The sequence below is a fragment of the Oxyura jamaicensis genome, chromosome 4 (genome assembly GCF_011077185.1).
Source record: "Oxyura jamaicensis isolate SHBP4307 breed ruddy duck chromosome 4, BPBGC_Ojam_1.0, whole genome shotgun sequence".
NCBI classification, from domain to species: domain Eukaryota; kingdom Metazoa; phylum Chordata; class Aves; order Anseriformes; family Anatidae; genus Oxyura; species Oxyura jamaicensis.
Genome location: NC_048896.1, coordinates 6,377,145 through 6,384,391, shown reverse-complemented (window position 1 = coordinate 6,384,391; position 7,247 = coordinate 6,377,145). Strand labels below are relative to the sequence as shown.

The window sequence follows — 7,247 nt, the reverse complement described above, 5'->3', positions numbered from 1 at the left end:
TCAGGGCTGTGCTGCAGAGGCTGTGCCATGGAGGTTGCACCACAGACGCTGCAGTCTTGGGTGCTCATGCAGCCGGAGGTCAAAAAGGCTCCGAGCTGCCACTGCAGTAAGAGCCGAAAACCACCAAGGCTCATCAGAGGTTCTTCGTGTAGCCAAGTGGAGTCATCAATCTCACTGAGGCAGCCTCTGCCCTGGGAGATTTGGGGGTCAAGGTGAAGGGGCGAGAGGACAGTGCAGCATGTGGTGCTGCCAGAGCCTGGGCTGCAGAGAAGCAGACCTTCACAGTGCACTGCAGAAAGCAATCCTGCCTTGCTAGGCAGAGCTGGGAGCCTCCTTGAGCTTCTGCAATTTCATTCTATGGCTACAGAGTGGATATTAGTGGACATTATTAGCTATTGATATTAATTGCCTCAACCTGCTTGAAGCTCCTGGAAGTACATGTTTGGGGCTTGGCAAGGTGTGAGCTGACCTTAATTATGCTTGCGCTCTGAAGCCAGCTGAGCAATGCGTGCAGAAAGCCTGGTATGTGTGCCGATGTCTCTGCGTCATTGGTTGTCCACGGGGACATCTGAGATTACACTCTGTGTGAGAAGTTAAGCATGCCTCATATGTCTGCACAAGATCAGGGCTTGCACATTGCATTTTATAACTTTTTGTGCTTTTCATCTGTAAACTTCACAGTCAGGGTAACAGATGGGGACAGCTTGGATGTTGCAGATATAGATTTGATGTATGTGGGCTTGAGCCAATATCCTATTGAAGCTAAAGGGATATCTTCCAGTCGTTGGATCACGGTAAATGAATTAATGCAGGCTCTGGGGTCATCATAAAGACTCACCCCATCCAACAAATGTCGGTGTCTGGTGTGTGGCTGGAATACAACACCTTGCAAAAGCAGGCTCTAGTCCAAAGCTGCACTGTGCTGTTTCATTCCTGATGCAATGCTTGCTTTTGCTGGAAGTTTTCCAGGCTTGGCTCAGTGCAGCAAGGAATCACCCCCAGGAGGACAAGGAAGTGACGGAGCTGGGAAGGAATATTCCTGGTGGCTGCTGCACCATCAGAGTCAAGGTCTGGGCTGCAGCACTTTGCTGAAGCAGCCCCTTGCCAGAATACAGCAGCAGGTCTGTCCCCACAAGTGCACAACGAGGGCTGCTCGTACCTGCCCAGGGCTGGCCAGATCCTGCTCCTCACCTAGCAGCACAGGGAGGCAAGGAGGCCCTGAGCTCCTGCTGTGATTGAGCCTCCAGATGGGTACCTGGGGATGTGGTGCAGATCCTCCTGCCAGCTTAGCCCAGCTGGGTGATGAGTTCCCTCTTCCGGACATCCCAAAGCTGCCCTGCACCATCAAAGACAGGACATTTTCTTCTTTCTGCTACTTGCATGTGTGCCTTAGTGCCTTGGCTTAACTCCAAGGTATTACAGTCTGGGTAGGCTACATGATCTATTCTTTTTGTCCCTCTGTTAAATGATGTCTCCTGGGTGTTTTGAGAGGCAAAACTGAGCTTGCACACAGCTCAGTGGTGTGACTGCAAGCTGGGCAGTCTTGCAGAGACACACGTCACCCCTGCTTGGGACACTAGGGTCACCACAGATGGCCGAAGGTGCCCTTGCCATCCCTGTTGTCTCTTAGTGACGGTGGCACCTCAGTGGTCCCATGCCCTCAGTGGCACCGGGCTGTAACACTGGGGTCTCTGCTTCCGGAAGCAGAAAGGAGGATTTTGGCACTCCCTTCCCTCTCCATCATGTTTCCTTGGAAAAAGCAGTTTTAAACTTCTTCCCGGGCTTGTCCTGCCAAGGCAGAGCTCAGCAAGTTGCATCTGCCTGTCATGTCATGTTAGTGTTTGCTGTGAGCCATGCCATGACATCCCAAGCAGACTGGCGTACCATGGAAATAACGTTGCTCTATGTGAAAATGGAAAAGTTGTTGCTTTCCAGAAAACAGCCTAGAGAACATCAGCTGCAAATGGGAATGAAAAAAAAAAAAAAACACGCTTGTCTGAGTGGATGAAGGGATAGCTTTTAAAAGGCAGACCCAGCTTCCACCAATGTCAATGGAAAGCCTTACACAAACGTTAATGGCTATGGAGTCATGCCCTAAATCATTATATTTTTTGGGATGATGTCAAATCGTAGTATCTCAAACGACGCTTTTGTGTTACTATAATAAGGTCTTTTTTGATTCAACTACTTAGGTTAGCTCTTTAGTGAAGTCACTTCACCTCTCTCTGCCCCTGAAAAATAGCTCTCATGAAACTGTGCAACTTTATCAAGTGCTTTGAGATCTACTGGTGGTGTTAGACTATCAGGGGTGTATTGTTATCACTCTCACCAGAGAATGATTTGAAGGAGGAAAAATGTTTGTGATTCTTTGGGCAGATCTGCAGAGGGCAGAAAAAAAAAGAGTAATTTGTCCCCTATTAAAACACTGTGAAATACTCCGACTCTGGAAGAATTTCCCCTGTGCTTTTAGAAACCCCCTGAGTTCAAAGCATCCACCCCCTGATGTTCCAGCCTAAGCTGTATCTTGTAATCTCCTCTGTACCCGTTGGGAAATTTCCCCATGGCTTTGTGTACACAAGAGAGACTCTTCTAAGAAAATTTTATTAAAAAAGACATTTTTTTTTAAAGTGGGATTTAAATAGTAAGCTACATTCTTCCTGTCAGCAGTTCTCTCCCTTTGTGCATAGTGCATCCTATTCTTGAGCAGATCTCTCATCAGGCACGTGTGCACCTGTGATAATAAGGGCAAGTATCTGGCTAAAGCAATTGAAGATGATACTGGGCCTGTTGCTTCCCAGCTGTTTGATGTGTCTGGAGTCATGGTTTGGTGCAGTCACCTTTGCTCTTGCCATCCCCACTGGCCCTGGGAGCCGTGATGGATGACTTGGTGCTGAAGCAGGATAGCTCCCGGAGCAGGCTGCCTCCAGCCAGCCGTGGGGACAGCCGCTCACAAAGCCAGGGCGTGCCCTTAAATTATGGCTCCAATCAAGGAAGAATTCTGAAGCAGACTGATAGCTATTTTTTACTGTCTGTGGTGGTCATTACATGCAATCCTTATGCAGAGTACACTGAAACTTTTTCAACTGTCTTCCTGAACTGCCATCATAATTTTACCATGGAGGTGGCAATAGCCAGATGAATATTATGGATTCTTCTTGTGTTGCTCTGATAAATACTGTTTACAGGGTACATTGCAACAAATGATACAAGTCCCAAACAAGGCACTTTCAGAGGCAGTACACAATCTGATAATCTCATTATTTGCTACTCCTACACAATATAAGAGCAACATCAGATCAGCCTTAGGTGTTGCTGCAATAGAAATAATTAATAAAAATCAATCTGCCACCTATAATGTCTTTAAAAAGCAATAGAGAACATATACAAGCCACTCTGAACAACTGTGCCTCCCAGAACTGGAGCTGGGGTAATGTCTTCTGCAACTTATCACCTGAAAAAAGAAAGAATTATTTTGCATCTAGATCCATTTTGAATGTTGTGAATATTTTATAGTACTTTACTGGCAGAAAACGGTGAATTTTTAAGGGCTTATTTGTAAAACATGAATTTTGAGCTTTTAGGAAGAACCGTTTAGAGCAGGTGCTCATTCTAAGGGTTATGGGTACCTGAGCAAGGCACAGCACTGGCACTGGGCAAGCTCATCCCCTATTGCAAAGCCACAATATCAGATGTCCACAACCATCTTCCTGCAGCTGTCTCCAAAACATGAATTTTAACTCCAGTTAACATTCTGCCTAGCAAATCCCACTGACCACACATTGGTCCTGAATTGTTGACTTATTTTTAGCAAGTATGGAGGAATCTACTCAATTGAGCACATATGGTGGATTGGGAAGGATTTTTCAGAAAATGCTGTGTGGGAAGTGTTTCTCAAGGTTCCCTCATTTGGGCTACAACTCTACCAGGGATGAGCAAACATGGGATAATGTTGTGGGATGCAACACTGCATGGTGTTTGCCCTGTGGTGTAAATAGCAGTACTACTGGAGACCATCACCTGCAGGTTTGGAAGCAGTTTTGGGCTAGTGTAACTCCAGCAGGAGTGTTTCCATCATTGCTTTCCTCTTGTAACACCTGCAGCAGCTATGGGATTATTTCCCAGCCAGGTCAAGGCAGGGCCGTGCTTTGACCTCCCTCCTGCTGCAGCCACTGCACCAGGGCTGGAAGTGCCCCAGCAGTGAGTTGGAGGCCCTGGCTGGAACTGCGGTGTACCCCCAGGTTCTAGCATTGCCAAGCACCATTTAAAAGCCGTAGCAGCAGCAGGAGCTCTGTATTCATAATGAAAAATTCTTCAGCAGGCAAAACAGTGTAAGGAGATACAAGGGAGCCTGCCCAGTTGGGAGTCATTTGCAGATGGTTCTGGTTCATTTGTTGGCTGCTTTTTCTCTGTCTTCATCAACCACCACTTTCCTTGGCTTAGCAGCACACTGAACACATTCTTAACTTTAAGCACCTGAGAAGTCCCATTGACTTCAATGGGGCGACTAATGTGCTTGATTAAAGGTAAGTACCTGCTTCAGTGCTCTGCTAAATCTGAAGTCTGGGAATAGAAATAAATGGAAGGATCTTGCCTGTGAAGGGGGGAACTTCTGGGGAAATATTTACTCCAGAGGTAGAAGAAACAGTCTGAGGGAAATTTCCTCTCTACATCCTGATGTCTGCAGCAATCTTTCTTTGGGAAGTTATCCACACTGAACACGTGGCTCCAAACTGAGCTTGGACTGTTTACTGTGATGCTTGCAGGAAGAGAAAATTTATTTCTCTGCTGTGGCCTAGTATGTAAATGTAAGAAAACTACAAAAGTGAGTAACTGCCCTCTTGGGGGAAGGTGAAGAAGGCACTCTCCACTCTTTTAATCTTATATTAGGATTAATTTAAAGCCTCGAAATAGGAGTGCTGCAGAAAAGCTGAGTTATGCTCCCAGCTTGCTGACTGACCTTGGTCCAGTACCTTTGCTTGACTCCCTGTATGTCCTTCACGCCCCAGCGTCCCCATCTGCAAGGTGGGGATGATGATACAGGTCTCACTAGCAGAGTGCCGCACTATGTGTTGACAGCAAATCCCTGTTTATAGTGGTAAGTGTGGTTATACAGGCTGCTGTTTCATGTTGGGGAGTAGTAGAAAGAGGCTTGAGTCTTGTAACTTGGGTCTCAGCTGGTCTGCCTGGGAGTCTGACCCTCAGCTTCATGTGGCAAATGTTCAGGCATCTCCAGGGTGCTTTGTAGAGGAGAGAAACAGGGTTTGCTGCTGGGAAAGCTGAAATCCTGGCCGGGCCGAGGGGAACCTTGCCAGCAAAACTTCTCACTGGTGCAAAGTGCCCCAGGCACAGAGCTCTGAGCTGCCACAGCTGCCACTCGGTCAGCTGGAGCCATGGCTCGAGGTCCCTTGCTGGGTCTCTGCTGTACGTGCAACAGATGCTGTGCTTAATGGACTAGCAGTCTGCTATGCTTTGGTAATCTTTTGTCTCTAATAGTGACACCCACTAATTATTAATATTAATTATGTATGGAGTGGTGTTTTATAGGCAAACAGAAGACAAGTTTCCTCTCCCATAGAACTCATAACATAAAGTCAACGATGAGAGAATCAGAGCAGGCCCAAAATGTTCTGGAGGATGAAAGAGCTGAGGAGAGCACAGGGAAGCGGAGGGAGGAAGAGGAAGGGCAGGAGGCCCATCTCGCCTTTCCGAGTGCAAAGAACCTGTTGGGATAACCACACTCACCACCAGAGCAGGGTGGCAGAGGTAAAGGCCTTAGCTCCTTAGCTAAGGCCTCCCTTAGCTCCCTGCTGCAGGCCAGCTTCCTAATGCCCACACCACCTCAGGAAGCCCAGCTGATCCCAGCACAGACCGGGGGGGATGCCAGGTGGGAACCAGGACGGTTGTATCGCTCTGCCCTGCGGCAGGAGCAAGGCTCTTTGAAAGCACTAAGTGCTGGCAAGGGCCAGGACAGGACTAATGGGCTACTAGCCTCAGGGGACTAATGGGATGGCTGATAAGGACATGGATTTTGACATTGCAGAGCAAATAAGAATTGGCAGGCATTAACCTCAGACATGTCTGCTACCTAGACAAATCCAAGCCCCTCTGTCTTCGTTCTGTTTAGCATATTAATGTTTAATTCCATTAGCATCAGCAGCCGTGGCCACTGTTCAGCCCAAGAGCTGTTTGGATGAGCCTCGGGAGGTGCCATTTTTGGAAGGGGACCTTGCAGCTGGCCAGGGGCCAGAGAGCCCTGCCCAGCTCCTCAGCCAGCAGCAGTCCCTACGGCGTGGCTGCAGCTCACAGCATCTGCCTCTTGCTCACAGTCCCATGCTAATTCAGCATCAACCGCTGCTGCCGGATCCATGGGCTGCCTCCTTCCCCAAGCACTGCAACTGCGCTTCATTGCTGTTTGTGGGGGGTGATTTTCCCTCTCTCCTCTGCTTTCACCCCTTTCTCTTTCACTTTCAGGATGCAAATCCTTACTGCTGTACTACATGCCTTCCAGGAGAAACAAGGTGGCAGGGGCTGATTCCAGGCTGGAAATAGGATGGGGAAAGAGCTCATCACAAAGAAATGAACCATGTTGATTCATCTTCTCCAGCCTCCCTGCTCTCCACTCCTTGCTAAGTGGTAGTGGCAGCAGCAGCATGGTGTGCAGTGGTGCATTTCCCTGCATTCAACCCAGCAGTCCTGCACACCTCTGGAGAGCGGACTGATCTCAGGAGAACAAGAAAGAAGCAGCCCCGATGTCTGGTGCAATTCCTTACAGAGCTTAGAAATCTAATCAGTAAGGTGGCCTTCTATTTTTCTCTCCTCTCTCCCTTTAATGCTTCCCTTTAAATGAGATATTAAAAATAGGAAATATTAATTTGGCAGATGGTGCAATTGGGCTTTTGGCAGGAGACTGTACACTGTGCCGCAGAGTTACAGACCTCTGTCTCCACGCTGGAGCACTGAGCGATGCTCTGGCTCCTCTCCAGGCAGTGCCTTCCTCCAGCTCTGGGTGCTGGGAGAGCTGTCTGGGGCAGAGGGAGCTCCTGCGGCTCCTTCCTCCAGCTGCAGCCAAGGAGCTTTGATTTCTGTCAGTTCTAAGCTATCACCAAAGGGTGGAGAGCTCGTTTTTGCTTTAATTGTAGCCAGGTTTGATTGAAGTGGGAGCTGCACACGTGTAAGCACATCACTATTTCTGCAGAGAGTTGGTTGAGACTTGGTTTGGAGTTTTAACTGAAGAGAAGGGAATGGAG

General features: G+C 48.2%; 1 long non-coding RNA gene across 1 annotated transcript; it reads left to right on the top strand.

Annotated features, from left to right (window-relative positions):
* Window positions 1–4,573: 4,573 nt before the first annotated feature.
* Window positions 4,574–7,033, top strand: LOC118166492. The gene is made up of 2 exons (XR_004750529.1): window positions 4,574–4,795; window positions 5,576–7,033. It is a non-coding gene; the product is annotated as an uncharacterized LOC118166492 (long non-coding RNA).
* The last annotated feature ends 214 nt before the right edge of the window (window positions 7,034–7,247 follow it).